Below are 20,070 nucleotides of genomic sequence, written 5' to 3'. Positions count from 1 at the left end.
ATGGGATTATCTGCACTTTGAGTGAATAATTGCTTAAGCAGCCATGTAGCCTGAAGAGAAGCATTAATGCGCGCACTCGCTCACGTTCAGAGGCATGTGCGCGCACACACACACACACACACACAAACACACAAACACACATGCACGTGGACAGGCACACTCAATTTCAAAAACAAACAATTACCGGCTCTCTCGCTGCTACAGGCCCCTATCTCCATCCTCCTCCATCTCTGCCTCTCTCTGCCTCTGTCTGTCCCCCGCTCTCTCTGCACCTCTCTGCCTCTGTCTCTGTCTCTCTCTCTCTCTCTCTCTCTGCCTCTGTCTCTGTCTCTCTCTCTCTCTCTCTCTCTCTCTCTCTCTCTCTCTCTCTCTCTCTCTGCCTCTGTCTCTGTCTCTCTCTCTCTCTCTCTCTCTCTGTACATTCTTCTTAATTAGGACTATTAAAAACAGAGCTTTCCACCCCTCTACCCCCCCCTCCACGGGGCTGACATGGAGACGGGGTGAGGGGCCACGGCCAGCCATCCCTCCTCCTCAGGGATTGATATTGGGCTGGGGGGAGAAGAGGCCACGATGGGGGAATGGAGGTAGACAAGGCCGCCAATCAGCGTGTATTCATTAAAAACACACACACACTCAGTCTGAGCCCTTGGCACTGGATGTCCTGCTGTTCCTGCTTAATTGTTTACCAGAGTCAAGCATACTTGTCATTATTTTCACGTGGGTGCCATGTATTGCAGCTTCGCTGAAAATGAAACCTCACTTCCTGTCGTATGGACACTCAGGGCTTCATTTACTAACAGGATTGCGCCCATTTTGCAGGTGTAAAATAGTGGTTAAAGACATAAAACTGTATTTACAAAGGCAGCGCACTAGAGTAAAAATGCAGATTACCGCTGCTGGGAGGGTATAAGGGAAAGAAGGCGTGTGCCGCAAAGAGATGGGAGGAGAGGTGTAATTCATCCTTGTAACATGTTAATGTTAGCTGTAACTTCGTGAACCAATATTTCTATCTCCTGTCTGCTGAACTTTCTTCTTCTTTTCCTCGAATCACCCATGGCGGCAATAACATGCAGGCGATTTCTCCCGTCTTTTAACGGCGCCCTCATTAACACAAAAGGGCGGAGTAAGGCGCTGAATGACCGACGAGATTCTGGTTTGATAAATACCACGCAAAATGCGGAAATCCACCGCGCGCTACTTGCAGTCGGGCAAAGGCGCGGATTAAGCTGTGGTCGCAATGTTAGTACATGAGGCCCTTAGTGCCGGGCTGTATGGACACTATAGTATGAGCCTTCGACATTTCCACTCATGATTGACACTTAGTGTGAACATTTTGGTGACCTTCTGCTGTGAAGGCTACGACCTTCATGGAGAGCCCTGTCTCAGTCATGCCCCCCCCCCTCCCTCCCCCCTCCCCAACCCCAGATGCTGTAGAGACCATGCCAGCATACTGGGTCGGAGACGTAGCATTTGAACAGCTGCCATCCTGGAGCCAGCCATTCGGAGACAATTACTCTCCAGAAAGAATGCAAATGATGGCATCATTGTTATGGAGGACTTAGCCCCAACATGGAGGGTTTGTCGCGGGCCAACATTGTGCGGCTCTCTACATCTGTCTCACTGCTTCGACCAGGTTTTGTCATTGGAGGAGGAGGAGAAAAGGAGTGCAGAGGAGGAGGTAGGAAAGAGAGAACGAGTTGGAGAGGAGTGGAGGAGGAGGTGGAGGAGGGCCTCCCTCTGTTCCCTGATTAGAATGCGCCACATGATGTTGGCCTCAGAAATGCCAGAGTTCTGCTTGTGTTTACCCCCCTGCATCCAACCATTACACCGTGACCTTTTCGCTCTATCACTGTCACCACCAATCACCTATCAGAGTTTATTACACATCACAGCAGGAAGCCAAGCAGATTGGTCTTGGAGATAGGATGTTCGCTAACTATAATCAACACCTTCGTGAGCTCTATCAAACTGTCATCAGTTCAAATGCAATAATGTCTTCCTGACTACTATATATTGACAGCCAACAATAACAACAACAAAGACCACATTTCCTTCTTTTTTTCTCCTCACTACCTAGGCAACACAAAAGGAAACAGAAACAAGCTTTCATACAGCTGGAGCAGAGCTCAGATATCGTCACCCTTGATGTGGTAAATAAAGAGTGTTATGAACATCAACCTGCCGTGGAATCTTTTAATCATGCAGAGACACACCAGCACAAAGGCCCACGTTCAGTCAGAACGACATCACATCAACAGGGGACTGTTAGGGGACAGTAATCGGTGTTGCATACAGCACCTTTGATATGATTGGATCATACGACGAGATCAATACGCCTCTGAAATAGTCCTCTATTAATCTGAGATCTAAATCAATTTTGTTAGTCTGCATTCTCACACGCATGCACACACAAACACACACACGCACTCATGTGCATAAAAACAAAAACACACAAGCATACACACACACACACACACAGCCGCACACACACACACACACTGATACAATTACATTGTGGATAGGCCATTCACTCACATATATAAACGAGCTGTCAGAAAAACACAGCAAAACTAATTGGATTGAGAAAAAGTGAACAAGCTCCTTGTCGTTTGGTCAATAGAAACAGCGCTCCAATAGGGGTTTTACATACAGGCTACTTAGACTTTGACAACAGCAGCTTGATGTGGCCTTTAGGGGGGTAATACAATCAGAGGACTTTCTTTTCTCTAAGTAAACATCTATTCAAGTCGCAGTCTCCAGACAGGAGTGTGCTTGAGCTGCAAACAAGGACACAGCAACAGCACACACACAGGGGAGCAGCAGACACATGCTGTCTCTCTCACACACACACACACACACACACACACACACACACACACACACACACACACACACACACACATGGGAGCATCAGACACATGCTCTCACACACACACACACACACACACACACACGTGCAGACGCACCCACGGGCACACTCAAACACATTCTCTCTCTCACACGCACACACACACACACACACACACATTGCAGCAGCATGCGATTTCTCTAAGATAACAGCCAGGGTTGCAGTCAGGTGAAGCAGTTGTATTGTGTTAGTGCAGGATCAAGGAGCCAGGGCTGGGAGACTGGCTGGGGGAGATGATCACATCTCCCCCAGCTGAGGATTTCCTCACGGTCAGTGAGGATCCCACCTCAGCCTGGCCTCACAGCCTGGCCTCACAACCTGGCCTCACAGCCTGACCTCACAACCTGGCCTCACAGCCTGACCTCACAACCTGGCCTCACAGCCTGGCCTCACAACCTGGCCTCACAGCCTGACCTCACAACCTGGCCTCACAGCCTGACCTCACAACCTGGCCTCACAGCCTGGCCTCACAACCTGGCCTCACAGCCTGACCTCACAACCTGGCCTCACAGCCTGGCCTCACAGCCTGGCCTCACAGCCTGGCCTCACAGCCTGGCCTCACAACCTGGCTTCACAGCCTGGCCTCACAGCCTGGCCTCACAGCCTGACCTCACAGCCTGGCCAGACCAGAACATTCTGCCCTGCCTCGCCATGTCAGCAGACACATGAACAAAACGCACCAATGTATTCAATGTATTATATTTTGTCCATCAATCTCAAGAATCTCCCGTGTTTAAGGGAAGGACATGGGCAACTGCTGATTCTAGTATGTCAATTTTGTCAGCCTTCTGCCGGTCCGCTTGAAACACTTACTCTTTTGCTCTTTCTTTCTGCACAAAAGCACACACACACACTCACTCACACACAAGCACACACACTCACTCACACACACACACACACGCTCAAGTCAGTCATTAGCAGGTGCTCTCTGCTGGGTGTGGATGAAGACAGATGAACAGTGATCTTTCTCATTATAGCAGTGATGAGTTCCTGTGAAGGCATACACCTGGACCAAGCACACCTGGGGAGCGGCAGTGTGTTTGTGTGTGAGTGAGGGTGTGTGGGATAGAGAGAGAGACAGGAGAGAGAGAGAGAGAGAGAGAGAGAGAGAGAGAGAGAGAGAGAGAGAGAGAGAGAGAGAGAGAGAGAGAGAGAGAGAGAGAGAGAGAGAGAGAGAAAGAAAGAAAGAAAGAGAGAGCGAGAGAGAGAGAGAGAGAGAGAGAGAGAGAGAGAGAGAGAAAGAGAGAAAGAAAGAAAGAAAGAAAGAAAGTGAGACATATGTTTAGGCAGAGATAAAGCCCCATCAAAGGATATTTAAGAACAAAGGGTCATGTTGAACGGCCCAGTCAGTCAAAGAGCTGTTTCCTCCTGGATATATGCACCTTTATCTACCAGCCTGTCTGCAGACCCTGCTGGGGTCTTTATGCACACACCCGTACACACACAAATACACACAAACACACGCAAACGCATGCATTATCACACAGCTTGTATCTCTGCAGGACTACGAAGACTACACAACCGTATCACAAACCCATTTTTGTTATCTCCTCCACAAAGCAAACCACAGCTAAATTGTGTGTGTGTGTAATATAGAAGGGAGAAAGCACACAAGGCCCTTCCATTGTCTTCCAAAGCATGCATACATTCATAACATAACTCAGTACAAGTATGAATCTATCACGCACACACACACACACACATTTCTGTAACGATTTTAAGTGTTCAATTAGAGTGTGTCTAAGCTGTGTGTGTGTGTGTGTGTGTGTGGGTGTGTGTGTGTGTGCGGTTCACGGCTGATCCACCACCATGACAGTGTGGTTGTTAAAGTCGGATCAGTGTGTGAGTGTGTGTTCACATCTGGCCGCAAGTTTGCTGTGTGCATCTCTGTGGACCAAGACGGGTAGTTTCAAGATCCACTCATTAGAGCATTCTACCAAGGTCTGGAGAGAACTGTGAAGCCTCCACTGTGTGTGTCTGTGTGTGTGTGTGTGTGTGCGCACATGTGTGTTTGTGTGCCTGTCTGTCTGTTTGTCTGTGTATAGTCTGTCTGTCTCTTTGTCTTTCTCCCTGTCTCACTAGGAAACGTGTAACTTTCCACATGACCAAGTCAAATGCAGTATTTCTTGTCTTCATCATGTCAGACTAACTGTTTCACTTCTCCCCTGTGCTCCACTCCCTGGTGATGGTGGGTGGAACGAGGTCAGGGAGCCAATGACCTATGTTGTCCATTGATTGACGGGGGCTGTCATCCAATCCCATTAGCTCTGTTCCTAGCCACCTTGTGCAGATAATTCAATCCCTGAACTCATGATATCTTGTGATTTGGTTAAAAAGGTTGTCTTATTAATAATTCCACTATAATATCCAGCTACTGATGAGCACCAGGGATTTCATTAGATAGAGGGAGTGGGGGAGCGGGGAAGGAGACAAACGGAGAGAGAGAGGGGGAGAGGGGGAGAGGGGGAGAGAGGATGTATAGAGGCTATGAAGCTGTGATCGAATGGAGAGAGGATAGAGGGAGGTCTCATGATGGAACCAAGGATGGTATAAGGAATATATTTTCACTTTGATCTTTACCTAACACACACACCTGCACACACACATACATACACACACACACACACACACCGGTACGAAGTCTGACACCCATTCAGCCGTCGACAGATAACGCACACCACAATAGCGGCATTGTCAAAGAATTGTCAAATAAAGAGGCTCTCACAGTTGAGAGTCCCAGCCAAGGTAATACCCTCCTCACTCACAGAGAAAAAGGCCGTTTTTCCCCTCCTCTCCCAGTTCCATAGGGGCCCTGCCACTATATTAGCCTGCTCTCTCAACAGCCCGTCTGCTCCTCTGAGCTGCTTAGTCGAGATAGAACGTCTTAGGCAGCCATTTACCGCTTCAACTGACACATATCTGTAGACATACATACATTATCCCCCACATGCAGTGCTGGGCCGGGCCATGCAGTAACAAGTCTATTATTGTGTGTGTGTGTGTGTGTGTGTGTGCGCGTGTGCGTGTGTGAGTGTGTAGTGCTGTGTGGAGGAGAGCAGTGAAGAGCAGCTAATCTTCAGCAAACAGTGCCAGCAGAACACTGCCAGAACACTAACACCGCGGGCCAACAGAACTCTGGCCCTTCATCCTCGCCAGCCTCCACCCACACCTTTGGTGCCTCTCCTAGCCTCCAAGGCCTCTGTAGAATCTCTAGCCTCTGTAGAATCTCTAGCCTCCTCACCAAATGTCCATTCAGTCCAAGGTCCGGAACAGTGCTGGTTTATTTTTCTGGCCCTTACCTCAGATTTCTGGGGGTGATTTTGTTGTGTCCATGTTTTGTTTCATAGTGATGTTTTACATTACAACTATTGACAAGACGGGCAACCATCTCATTGCAGATTAAACACATCGGTTTTGTGCTCCCCACCGGCAGCACAAATGCATACTTGTCTGAAATCGCTTTTTGTCAGGTTAAAAGCACGCCATGTCTTTTGGCGTGCTGTTTTACTATAATCATGACAACTCACTCACTCACTCAACGTTGAGTTGAGTGAGTGAGTTTTCATGATTATAGTAAAACAGCTCATGATTGGACCTTTGGACTGGACACGAATGATAGAAACAGAGAATGTCTAATATCCTTTAGAAAGGCTCTGATAGAAACCACAAATCTAGTAGGAACAAAAAGATGTGCCGGTTAAAATGGAAACGCTCCATCAAATGAATTAATTCCATAATAATATACCGGTTATAGGTCCGGGTCCGGATAGGGAACCGCCTGGGTCCTGACCTGGACCGCGGTCCACCAATGAGTGCCCCCTGCTCTCCGGCATCTTCGGAATCGCCAGTCGACAGCTTCTCCCAGCACTGGCCTCACCCAGCCGTGTCCCAGACAGCCTCAACCCTCCACATCCTCCCCACCGCCCTTCCCCCCAGCCCTCGACCTCTCCCCTACCCACCCAGCCACCCTCCACCACCCCCCAGGCTCACGTGGAGAAGGAGGGAGGACAGCTCGTCTCCGCTGGCTAACCTTTGGAGACAGCCCTCTATGTGCAGCTCCGGCAGGGGAGCCGAGCCTCTCAGAGACCCAGGAGGGTTACCTACAGGAGACCCAGATGAGTTCACCCCCGGCCACCGAACCCCTCCGCCCTCCACCGAGGAGAGGAGAGGAAATGAGGGGAGTGGAGAGGACATGAAAGGAGAGGAGATGAGAGAGATTATTCCCCCCCCCCCCCCCCCCCACCTGTTTAAACATGACAGAAGCGCCCATCGACGAGAACTTAAAGATAATCACCGAGACAAACAGAGGCAGATGAAGGAAGAAAAGAGATAAGGAGAGAGAGAGAGAGAGAGAGAGAGAGAGAGGGAGAGAGAGAACAGGAGATGGATGAAGAGCCCCAAAGAGGGAGGGCGAGATAAATGAAGAGAGAGGGAGAAGGAGGAGAGGAGGAGTGCATGCTGGTCACAGTTGGACGGCAGTCCTTTGTCTCTCAGCTGGTTCCACTGACCACTGAGAGGAAGAGGGGGACGCATAGATGTGTAGGATTACAGCTCAGGTGTGTGTGTGTGCGTGTGGGGGGGGGGGCGTTGGAGGTCAGAGATTTTCTTCCATGAATGGGATGATAAGTAAAGCAGTGGGACAGCCGAAGGTTGTCTTGAAGAGATTGTGTGTGTGTGTGTGTGTGTACGTGTGAATGATATCCATCCCACGAGGGGTCCCCTCGCAGGTGGGCTTTTAATTTTGGTTCAATTTGCATATATCCAATCAGGTGGAGTAATTGGGTGAGTGTGACACGGTGCTGTGCTGAACAAATAGACACACACACACACACAGCCACACGCACACACACACACACACACACACGCGTCTGGTCTGGCCCAGCATCCAGAGGCAAAAAAAGAAGAAGAGAAAAAACAGGCCTCAGACGAGCTGATGACACCGATAATTCTGACACTGACTGATGGTTCTAATCACCGCAAGTATCTCCCCAATCAATTGTCCTTCCCTGCTTGTCCCCCCCACCCACTCACCCTCGCCCACCCACCCACCCACCCACCCAGCCCCCCCTCCCCCTCACACCAGCCTCTGCTCCAAGTGGAGAGAGAGACAGCCATGCCTTAAGGCCCAGCGCGTGAGTACCTGGGATCACAGTGACGGCTCTTGATGGACAGCATCCAGACAAAGGCGGGTGATAAGCGTCAACCAGTCAGACTAATGCCTGGAAATCCCGATGAAGGCACGTTCACAGCCCCCCCCACCGCGAGCAGACCACACGCTCAAAAAACGTGTTTCCCGCACATGGCGTCTTTCTCCAGGTTCGCCGCTGTTGAGCCGTGAGGCCTGCAACACCCCCCCCCCCCCGCCCCCCCCCCTCCAGCGATTCATCTATGGAGACGGCACTTTCTCACGGCCCACATGACAATCACCCATCTTCAATCAAGGACTCTCTCTCTTGGGAGTGGGGCGTGGATTTGGGCCCGGCGATGACATCCAAAAATGACGAGCGTTTGGCTCGACGTCTCGACGGACTGCGCGAGCGCGTTGTTGAGGGGGGCCCAACAGCCGCAGCCGAGAAGGAGAAGAGAGGCCGACCGGATGAGAGGTAGCCGGGGGGGGGGGGGGGGGGGGTGGCGTAATCACACGCATCCCAGCAAACGGCCCCTCAGGAAACACAGCAGAGTAATTGGCGGTTAGATTCCACTGTGGAAAGGCACAAAAGCGCCACTGATAATTTCTTAATGGGTGCCTATTAACTGTGATCACAGTACTCTGGCATTTAGGACACGTACACACACGCGCACGCACACTGGATGTTGAGGCAGGAGTAGCTAACAGGTCGCCGCAGTGGAGGTCTATGAGAGGAGGGGGCCACATTCTGAACTCACCCGCCCAGGGTACAGGACAGCAGGAAGTTACCGATGTGTGTGTGGGGACCGTGTTGATTCGAAGTAACGCGTGTGCGTGTGGACACACCCGTAAAGCCTGGCTGTCTCAGACAGGCTCATGCTCTCACTCCCTGTTGAGGAGAGATGGGGGTCAGGGCCTTCAGGAGTGACAGCTCTCTCCTTCACCTTCCTGTGTGTGTGCGTGCGGGGGGCGCGCGTGCCCTCCATATCTGCCCGGTCACCGGCAGCTGCGGAGGGTTGTTTCGGCAACTGCTTCATCTCTCGGTTTTGAACGCGTGCGTGTGCACGCACGCACGCGTCAACACAGTGCCGTCAAGCTCAACAGATCGTGCTTGGTCAGTGTGGCAGGCGTGCTCTGTAAAATTACACTTGAGAACATAATCTTGACATCTCCTCTGTGCTGGAGAGAGAGAAGAGACACACACGGAGAGAGAGGGAGAGTTAGAAAGAAGAGGAAGGGCGGGGGGGGGGGGGGTTCAGAAACAAACTCGGAGGCAATGGAGTGTGTACAGTAACGCCAGTCTGGGTGGGAGTTGTGCGCGCTTCAGAACAAGGGGCGAGATCATATTTGACATGCCACATTCCTCGTTTCTGAGGAACGCCGTGGACAAGATGAACCCAAAGCACAAGTAAATGTCAGCCATGGCTGGAGTTGTGGAAAATATATTACAGTGGATTTATTCCCGTACATGAGATTTCAGCCGAATGTAAAGCGTTTGAAAATGATTTACTTTTACATCAAAATGACGTTTTAGGTGCTAGCCTCAATTTTGATCTCCACGGAGTCAAAGCTGTCCAGTTTATTAATCCCAGACGGTCTTTCTAGGTTTTAATTCCTTAATCTTAGACTCATAGCTCACCCGTCATTGGCTAGTGAGTGTTAATCTGACAGACGCATCTGTCTATTTGGAATCAATCCTTGATCAGTTTTAAACTGACATCCACCTCAGCATCAGATGGACTTTGTGTGTGTATTTGTACATGTGTGTGTGTGTGTAGATTAGACCCCCCCTGCTGTGAGCTTTACCCAGCCTTATCAATGCCTCCTATGATGCACCTGGCGGCAAGTCATTGGTCGGGTCCTAGAGACGTTCTCCCTCCCTCCCTCCCTCCTCTCTCTCTCTCTCTCTCTCTCTCTCTCTCTCTCTCTCTCTCTCTCTCTCTCTCTCTCTCTCTCTCTCGCTCTCCCGCTCTCCCTTTATTGACCTCCTAGCTGGTCCCTCCAAATCTCCCTCCGCGATTTTCAGTCGAGTCACAGCCATCGGGAAGTTTGTTCCGAGTCTGATATCCGCTTTGAAGTTGTGGAGTCTGGAGAGTGGCGGCGCAGTGTATTCTGGTTGCCAAGCTCATTTGCAGCCCCCTGCCTCAGCTGTGAGGGCCTGTCCTCTACCTCCAGCCTGACAGGTTCTGAGGAGAAAGTATATATAGGCCGGGACGCCTCGCAGGCACAGAGAAAATGGCTGCCGCAGGTACCAGACAAGTCATGGTGTCCTGCAGAGAGGTTAATGATTGGCTGGCTGTCATTCCTGAGGCGGAGGCACAAACACCTACAGAGAATACACACTCGCACACTCACACTCACACACACACACACACACATACGGACAAACACCTTCAGACACACACCCTTGTCAGGGATCTGACGGATGTGTGTTAGCTTGAGTGTTTCTGACAGCTCTGAGCAGCCCGGGAACACAAGCCTGTTGTGCCTGCTTTCTAACAGACATGAATATGTACCGAGGAAGGCACACACACCAACAGAAGGGGGCGGGCGGGGGGGGGGGGGATCGAAGGCCACTGATGAGTACCGTGTGTGTGTGTGTGTGTGTGTGTGTGTTAAATACTGCCACCTGGTTCCATTTTCCTCCAGTGTCTCCCCAAGCCACTCAACCCACCGCTCGAATGTAGCTACAGTACACCTCCCATAATTATCCTTTCATCGCTCCTCAAAGTATGTGTCAAAGGCTGCGTCCATTCATGTGTGTGTGTGTGTGTGTGTGTGTGTCATGAAGAGGCCTGCTGTCTAGGCGGTAATTATCATTTCATACAGCCACAGACAGCTCCGACCCACTCGTTCCACTGTGTTCTCACTTCCTCCTCTCTCCCTCCCTCCCTCCCTCCCTCCGACCTATCCTACCGTATGCCTATGGATTTGTGTCTCCCCTCTCCCCTCTCCCCTCTCCCCTCTCCCCTCTCCCCTCTCCCCTCTCCCCTCTCCCCTCTCCCCTCTCCCCTCCCTCTCCCCTCCCTCTCCCCTCCCTCTCCCCTCCCTCTCCCCTCCCTCTCCCCTCCCTCTCGCTATCCCTCTCTGTCGGGACGCTGTCAGGCCTGGTGTGTGATTTGTCTGCCTCTGCTGTGGATGGGGCCTGGCTGTCTCACCCGTCAATCAGGGGGGCCAGGGAGATGGGATCGTCCTGTTCAGAGGACAGAGAGAGCCTATCTGGCATTCTGGAGATAAGGATGGAGGCTCGGCGGGTGGGGTGGGGGGGTGGGTGGAGAGTAGAGTTTGTGTATGTGTGTGTAGTGGTCGTATGTGCTTGTGTGTGTGTATGTAGAGTTTGTCTGTATTTGTGTGTGTGCGTGTGTGTATGTCTGTGTGTGTGCGCGTAGGCTTTCTCTATGCCGGTGTGTGTTTGTGTGCCTGTATGTAGAGTTTGTGTGAATTTGTGTGTACATGTGTCTGTGTGTGTGTCTTAAACATTGAACTGAGCAGTAGCAATGCATTATTTATGACAGCATGCTACCCTGATATACTGGGAAGGTCAAACCTGGATCATGTACAGCTATACAAACACAAATCCGAACCCTAGCATTGACCCTAACACAAGTGGAGGGGGGGGGGGCTGATTGCATTGAAACCTCAGAATGATGTTCTCACTATGTTACAGGGACCATCTCTGACCTAGTATGCTGCGCTTTAACCAACACTCTGAGATTAATAATATCACCGAGACAGAAGGTTGAGTTTAAAGCTTCCAAATATCTGAAGACTGAGAATGTGTGGGATCTTGAGAATGTGCTTGGTTAAATGTAACTAAGGTACACACTCAAAACAGGAGAACATCATTTACACTACATGACAAATTTCCACTCAAAATATTTCACTAATGCCATCGTAAACCTAATGGTTACAATGATATTTTGCTCATTTATAACCACTTGCTTTATGGGAATTTTGGCAGATGACACAAAATATGAATTTATGAGTATGAGCGAGCGGCTTGTCAAATCTATATGAAGCAATGCTGCCTCAGTTCTGTGGCCCCGCAGCACCACAGTAAACCTGTGGATCACACCCACACACTCCATCTTATCTCCTTCAAATGTCTGGGCCTTGTTTTTTCTCAGTTTAAAGCACTGTAAAGATCGCCAAACGGAAGCGAGTTGAAAGACAGATGGATCGCCTTTGAAGAGCCACCATGCCAGAAGACAGAGGAGATGAAGGTAGGATAGTGGGAACGAGACCCCCTCCATTCCTCCATCCCTCCATCCCTCCATCCATCCCTAAGCCCACGTCTGTGTCAATCCACTGGGGTAGGAGCCTTGCACTGAAGTGAGTGACTTACATCTCAGATATGAGATCTCAGACCAACTGAGTGTTGGAGACTGACATCAAAGAGACAGAGAGGTCGGGCATGGACAGGCAAAACAGGGGATGTAGAGGAGCTTCAACAGCCTGCCAGCCAGCCAGGCCACACGATGAGAAACTATTCCCATTCTAGACAACATGAACCAGCCTTCTTTCTGCTCACTGCTGAATTCCAGACTTTCCAGAAGAGCCATTGTGGTCTAAATGACAATGATGTTTTTTGCAAAGGTTTCTCTATTGTGAGTCTGTAATACGCCTCTAGTTCTAGCAGTAGCTACCTACTGCACAGATATTACATTCACTTGATTGGATGTTCTAAGCGTTCAATAGTGCATTATGTAAGTAAGCAACAGCAGTCGTTAGGAGAGACTCCTGAAGGGATTACAAGCATGGTGAAATTGTCGCATTGACCACAATGGCCTTTATGGGTATTTATTACATTTGACATTGAAAAACGTTCTTTAAAGGTCTCTGAAAAAACACTTGGTGTTTGTTTGTGTAAAGATATGCACAATTCAACATTCAAAACAATCAACGTGAACAGCTCTGGTGTTCACTGTACACCCTCGGTCAAACAGGGACATGTGAAATAGCACTGTACCCCCACACACACACACACACACACACACTTTGTACACCCACCTACACACCCGCTGCATGTGTGCCTTAGAAAACCTGTTCTGAACTTGTACATGAAAAGAAGGACGAAGAGGTAAGACACGCTGACATGGGAAGGTCTTTTCATTCCCGTGTCTTTAAAACCTAATTGCCAGCATGACGCTCATTCAAAAGAGGATGAGCGAGTCGGCGTTGTGATAGATTCTCATTCAATCTGAAATAATCAACTGTTTCTTTTCTCTGAAACGTGTACAAAAGGTTAGGTGTGAGATGTCTCGGGTTCCTTACATGTCTATACAAGGCCCTTTGCTTTGCTCGTGTTCGACAGCTTTGTCAGCTCTTGTACTCGTCGGAGTCCAGAGATCTTTATCAAGCCACCTCCTGTTCCCTCCTTGAAGGAGAACGATCTTCTCAGGTCGGGTCCCCACTCTCCAATTCAGCTCTGTCTGGATCTGGTTGCTGTTTACTTCATTTATCTGTTGGGATCCCTTCCCTTCTTTACTGTCCAATCTCTCTTTCCTGTTTTCTTTCTTTCCTCTCCTCCACACTTTTACCCCTTTCACTTGGCCCCCTCTCTCTCTCCCACTCACCTTCTTATATTCTCTCTCTCTCTCTCTCTCTCTCTCTCTCTCTCTCTCTCTCTCTCTCTCTCTCTCTCTCTCTCTCTCTCTCTCTCTCTCTCTCTCTCTCTCTCTCTCTCTCTCTCTCTCTCTCTCTCTCTCTCTCTCTCTCTCTCTCTCTCTCTCTCTCTCTCTCTCTCTCTCTCTCTTCCAGTCACCCTCTTTCTCTGTGTTTTTCCTGCTGTCCATTTCAGGGTCTCTTCCCCAGAGCGTGGTGTGTCTAACCGGGCTCTCCACGCCTGTCTGTCAGTCACACATCTGCCGCCAGCCCCAGGAGAAAGGGGTAGGGAGAAAGACTGAGAGGGGGAGAGAGAGAGAGAACTGGAGGGGTTGCTGCAGGGTCTGAAGGGGGCTACAGGAGTCGTGTGTGTGCGTGTGTGTGCGTGTGTGTTTGTGTGATGGGGGGGTTGAGAAAGAGAGACTGTGTGTGCGTGTGTGTGATGGGGGGGTTGAGAGAGAGAGAGAGGGAGAGAGAGAGGGAGAGACTGTGTGTGTGTGTGTGTGATGGGGGGGGTTGAGAGAGAGATAGAGAGAGAGAGATAGAGAGAGAGAGAGAGAGAGAGAGAGAGAGAGAGAGAGAGAGAGAGAGAGAGAGAGAGAGAGAGAGGGAGAGACTGTGTGTGTGTGTGCGCGTGTGACTCTAGGTTACATTTTGCCCCCTGACGTTTGTCCTCATTAGTCCGGCACAGTGGAGACACAGCAGGGGCCAGCTCTCTTCTATTCTCTGCCCCCCCCTCCTTGTTTTCCCTCCTGGTTCAGGCGTGTCCACTCACATGTCCTCCACCTGCCAGGCTCTGTTCATTCCCCCCTCATTTCCGCTCTCTCTTTCTCCCCGTGTTCTCTGTCCTTCTTGTTACACGGCATGTCAGCCTCTCCAGTTAGCCTCTGTCACTGCAGATGACACTACACCCCATCTTCTGTCTCTGATGTGCGACTGTGTGTGTGTGTGTATGTACTGCATGTGTGTGTGTGTGTTTCGTGAGCGGCTATAAATGGAGCTGTCCATGGTCCTGAAACGGATTCATTCCTCTTGCCTTCCTGCACATGCAGACACACACACACACAGCTAAGGTATCCAGTGCAGGTAGCGGGGTGACGAGGAATGAACATAGAGACAGGTAGATCTATCATTAGTCGGCCCCCTACCTTCACAATCTCTACTGCATGAACTTCCCACGGAGACCCTCTCAAATGATTCATGGGAACACACACACGTGCTTTAATTCAACAGTCTTGGAGAGGAACCCTTCCCACAAACTTCCCAGGAACTCATCCCTTTTATTCACATTGACTGATATCTGCCTTCACAGACAGCACAGACGTGTAATAGACTTATTTCGTACCCCGTGCATTTCTTGAAAGACGATCTCTCTCTCTCTCTCTCTCTCTCTCTCTCTCTCTCTCTCTCTCTCTCTCTCTCTCTCTCTCTCCACCTCCATTCTTCTTCCCTTTCACTCGTTCGTCTTCATTCTCATGGTGTTTCCAGACCTGCTTTGTCTACCCTAACAGCAAACCATCTAACCATCAACCGAACCATCTTTCCACATCTTACTGTTCCTCTCACTATCTCCACCTTCCCCCCTCCCAGAACAATGCTAGTCAAGACACGATCAGAATGATAGCTGGAGCCACGAGCAGACCGAGACCCCCTTTGGAGCCAATCCATCAGCCCTCTGCTTCACTTCAGAACACAACAGGATGCGAACCGACACAGGCCCGCCTCAACCAGCCCGCCTCACAGAAGCTTCCAGATTACAGGATAAACCGCCTTGTCCAAGCTCAGAAACACAAATCCCAAAATTAATGCATTCTGAAAACGAGTGAAACAATCGTTTTTTTCTCATTTACATACAGAAGCAAAAACATGAGAAAAAATGTTTATTAACAAAATATGGATTTCTCAGAATTTTGTTGAATGAGTTGGGTGGAACTTTGAAACTTTGAAATTAACATTTTAACAGTACGGGATAAAGGTCCAGGAAGTAAGGTAACTTTGAGGCAGACAACTTGCTAGCTGCTCTCTAGACTGTTCAGGTAGCTAGGTAGAATCGTGTCCAGTGTCGATTGCTAAACATCCTAGAGTTGGATTGATCGAGGTTACCTATGTTCCTCTCTCCTGTGCTAAACGCTGATGCTGAGAGATCTCCAGGGGTCCTGTTCTGTCAGGCTGTTCTAGTCCCTTTAGAGGGACCTCTGGCAGAGCAACCTGCAATCCAGCCCCATGATAGATCCACTTCCTCTCCCCTCTTCTCCAGCTGCAACCCAAACAGAGCAGAGTTTTGCGGGCTACTGTAACTACTCTTAGTGATTTCCTGCACCCCACCCCCCTCCACCTTACACGTGCACACACACACACACACACATACGTGCACATGCAGGCTTTTACCACCAACTTAGTGTATGAGCATTTCACAAAGCGTAAAACATAGATCCTTTTAATTCAGCACACATCACAAACTAGATATGGAACCCTCATTGCGGGTAGGAGTGGTATGGTAGAATTGGTGTCATACTGTAACGATACCGTAACAATTTGCTGCTGGGATGTTGATTGTCAAACTATAACTACCGTAACCATGTTCTGTTGCATAGCAATGTAGATGTCAGACTATAACAATACTGGTGTGGGGGGGTGTCAAACTGTAACAAGACTGCAACAATCCTCTGCTTGGTTATATATGTGTACAGAACAGAAAACTATGAGCTTCTTCATTGGCTGTCAGCATGGAACAAACAGCCAAAATGACACCATTTTCCCACAACTTGAGACTGTCTCTATAGCAACAGTTGCCAAGTTGCTTAAAGGGGCATTTCTGCTGTGGTCCACCTGTTCTCAAGCACTTGCTGCTTTCTCTCTGCTGCAGTTTCACCACCTTTATCTTATTCTACCTCGTACACTATCCTTGTATGGACCTGCTTGTCACACCTCCTTTTACTCCTTCTGCTGTCTCTCTCCTTGTCTCTCTGTCTCTCTCTCTCTCCTGACCTCTCTCTCTCTCTCTGTCTCTCTCTGTCTCTCTCTCTGTCTCTCTCTCTGTCTCTCTCTCTGTCTCTCTCTGTCTCTATCTGTATCTCTCTCTCTGTCTCTCTCTCTCTCCTGACCTATCTCTCTCTCTGTCTCTCTCTGTCTCTCTCTCTGTCTCTCTCTCTGTCTCTCTCTCTGTCTCTATCTGTCTCTCTCTCTCTGTCTCTCTCTCTCTCTCTGTCTCTCTCTCTGTCTCTCTCTCTCGCTTTCTCTGTCTCTCTTTCTCCTGACCTCTCTCCATATTCAAGTAACTCAGGAAGCAGCAAAGTAGGAGGAAAGAAATTACCTTGATTTTAGTTCATTTTAATTTCATTTTCTGCCAAAAGGGCTGATCCTCACCTGTGGAAATTTCACTCATAAGCCTTCACTAAGAGAGCAGATGCTGGCCACATGTTGGGAGAAATTGCAGAGTAACTTGATTACAGCCTTGTGCTAATGCACACTGCCGCTCCGAGCTGAAGGCGGAAGCCTGGGGAAGAAGATTGCCGACCCAGCGCCGGAACAGAAGGCTCTCTGACTAGTCATAAAAGAAACAACATGTAGAATCAAACTTTCCCCATGATGTGTTAAGCTGGGGTTGAACCGGAACAATCTGCTGAACTGGGCAAACTTGGAATCTGGTGCTGGCGTGCGAGTGTTTGAGTGTGCGTGAGAAAGTGAGTGTGTGTGTGTGTGTGTGAAGGAGAGCTTGTGTGAGTGTGTGTGCTTGTGTTTGTGTGAGATTAGAGAGGACGGCCCCCTTTCCTTGTGGCCTGGGGGCCTTCCATCCTGGGCACCAGGCAGGAAGCAGCTGGACCTGCTGAGTGCCTGGGGGCAAGAGGGCGCCCCTCTGGTGGCCCCAGGGTGAGACCACACCCTTCTGGTGCCCTGGGGGGGCTAGATAATGCCAGAGAGAGGCAGGCCACAGATGGGTGTGGGTGTGTGTGTGTGTGTGTGTGTACGTCAAGCCACGTGAAGAGGAAGAAAAGGTTCCATCTTCATTTTTTCTGATGCCCTACAGTCAGGTAATGAAATGATTCAACTTGTGATGAAGACACAAGTTGAATCATTGGTTGAGAGATTTCGTAAGGTTGACTCTCTGCGTCGCGTGACAAATAAAAATGAACAAACACATGAGAATTGTTGTGTAGAATGACATACCAAACATTACGTAAAATATCCCTCGGGATTGAGGACTGAGAGCATCGCAAACTACTGATACAAACCTCAAGACAGATAGTGAATGCCAGCACCCAATCCGTCATGGAGAATGACATGTTCCCCCAGTGCAAATAGACATTAATGAATGCTCGACAGTCTGACAGGGATACATATTTGACCCTCTGGAGGATTGACAGCTGTCTTCTTGAAATCTTCTCCCTCTAATACAGTAACCCACGTCCCAAACGGCGCATCAATAACACGCGCCGACCCGTGGATTCAATATGCTCCTGCACACCCATCCATCCTAGCGTGAGTGTTTAATATTGCACAGTGTTGTGAATGTGCAGGTTTCCTGAGGATCTGAGACGGTGTTCTCCTTGTCTCCTTCCTGGCGTTTTGTCAAACAGGTGCGTGGAAAATGTTAATCGGTGAAATGTTAAAATGTTAAAATGTTAAACATGGTCTTCCTGTGGAAGATCTCATCTTTGAGGGATGGAAGCGTGCATGGCTAATGAACTCCTGAGAGACAGAACCCTTCTAGAGCAGAGAGAGGAGGGAGGGGAGAGGTGGAGAGAGAGAAGGGGAGAGAGCGAGAGTGGTTCAGAGATGGAGTTGGAGACTGGAATATCTCAAATGCGAGAGGGAAAAGAGGAAATGTATGATACAAGTATTCCACTATTATCTGCCTTTCTTCCAAAATGTTGCTTCTGGAGCAAAGAGAATCTATTAAAGAGCTTTAGAAGGAGGGCTGAGAATAAAGAGAGAGTAAGAAAAGAGAGAGGAGGGCAAATGAGAGACAGTAACAGAGGTGGAGGGAGTGGCAGAGTGAAGGAGAGAGGACGACGGAGAAGGAAAGAGAGAAAGGAGGAGAGGGGGGAGGCCAGAGAGAGGGGGAGAGAGATGGAGAGTTAGAAGAGGGAGCGAGAGAGAGAGAGAGAGAGAGACAGAGAGAGACAGAGAGAGAGAGAGAGAGAGAGAGAGAGAGAGAGAGAGAGAGCTAGAACGTCAAAAAAATTCCTTTGAAGTTCTCTTCTGAAATGTATCGTGGAGGGAACTCAAAGGATTGGTTAAAAATGCATGACATGCACACAACTAAAAAATAAGTAATGAACTTATAGAAATAAAGATCAAGTGATTTCATACACGGCTCAACTTCAAAGAATCAACTTGGCTTGAGGGAGAAAAAAAATTATGAATGCTTTTTTGTCCCTTTCATTTTACCCAAAGCTAATAATCCACAAACAGCAGTGGGATGGACCAGTGATAATGATGGACAGGCAGTCAGACCAATCAACTCAGAGAAAGTATGGTAACAGGTTATAATTTCCAAATCCCAGGGAGGATGATAGCTCTGCTCCCACCAACTCAAGGAGGAGGAGGAGAAAATAGGAGGAAGAATAGATTTCTCACAGATTTCAAGTCAGTTGATAGTCCCGGATTTCCAACAGTTGCCATGAAAAAGACATCCTTTGAACTGACCACAGATCAGTGTTTCTACCACTCAGCGAGGGGCTGGTAATACACTTCCACTCTCAAAGGCAGAGAACAGCATTGCTGTTCATACCAGTCGGATGCAAGGAAGCAAATAATTACTACATAATTACATGCAACACAAGCCATTAGAATACCTGATAATACAAAAAAGAAACACAATTATGAGAAGATCCCTAATGAGAATTCAATGGAGGAGAACGAGGGTTGCCAGAATCAGAGACACCTATTCATCCCCCAGTTTGAGCCACATATGCTGGTCCACATTATGCCATCTGGCAGCCGACAAGGTTGTGGAACGGCCAGACGGTTTATCACAGATTTACCTCTTTTTTTTTTCTATTTCGCTTCGTTTTTTCTTTTCTTGTCTGTCCAAATTACAAAGGCGGGCTTAAGGCATACCCCTCTGATGTGTTTTTCATCCACCAAGAGCCAGGAAACCTGGAGCACTTCGACCCAGCAGTAAGAGAGGAGTCTGATCAAAGCAAGCAGATGAAGGGCCGGGGGGGGAAAGAAAAGTTTTCCGATTTTGTGGTCACGTAAGCGCCAAACGTATTCACACCTCTAAACACAGCCTCCAGCCACGCTCCCTGTGCTCATCGAACCCATCATGATATTTATCTGGGGTCGCAGTGGAACGTCCCATCCCGCTATGCGGGCGGTTAACGAGATGCGTGCCATTCCACACGGCTCCTCGTTTTTTTGTGTGTGTTTTTTTTCATTTCAATATCAGCGAATGTAATCCGCTGAACCTGAAATCATTTGCAGC

Source organism: Hypomesus nipponensis, chromosome 1 (assembly GCF_054491055.1).
Source record: "Hypomesus nipponensis isolate SF chromosome 1, ASM5449105v1, whole genome shotgun sequence".
NCBI classification, from domain to species: domain Eukaryota; kingdom Metazoa; phylum Chordata; class Actinopteri; order Osmeriformes; family Osmeridae; genus Hypomesus; species Hypomesus nipponensis.
The sequence above is the reverse complement of the archived record's forward strand: the minus strand, read 5'-3'. Positions refer to the sequence as shown.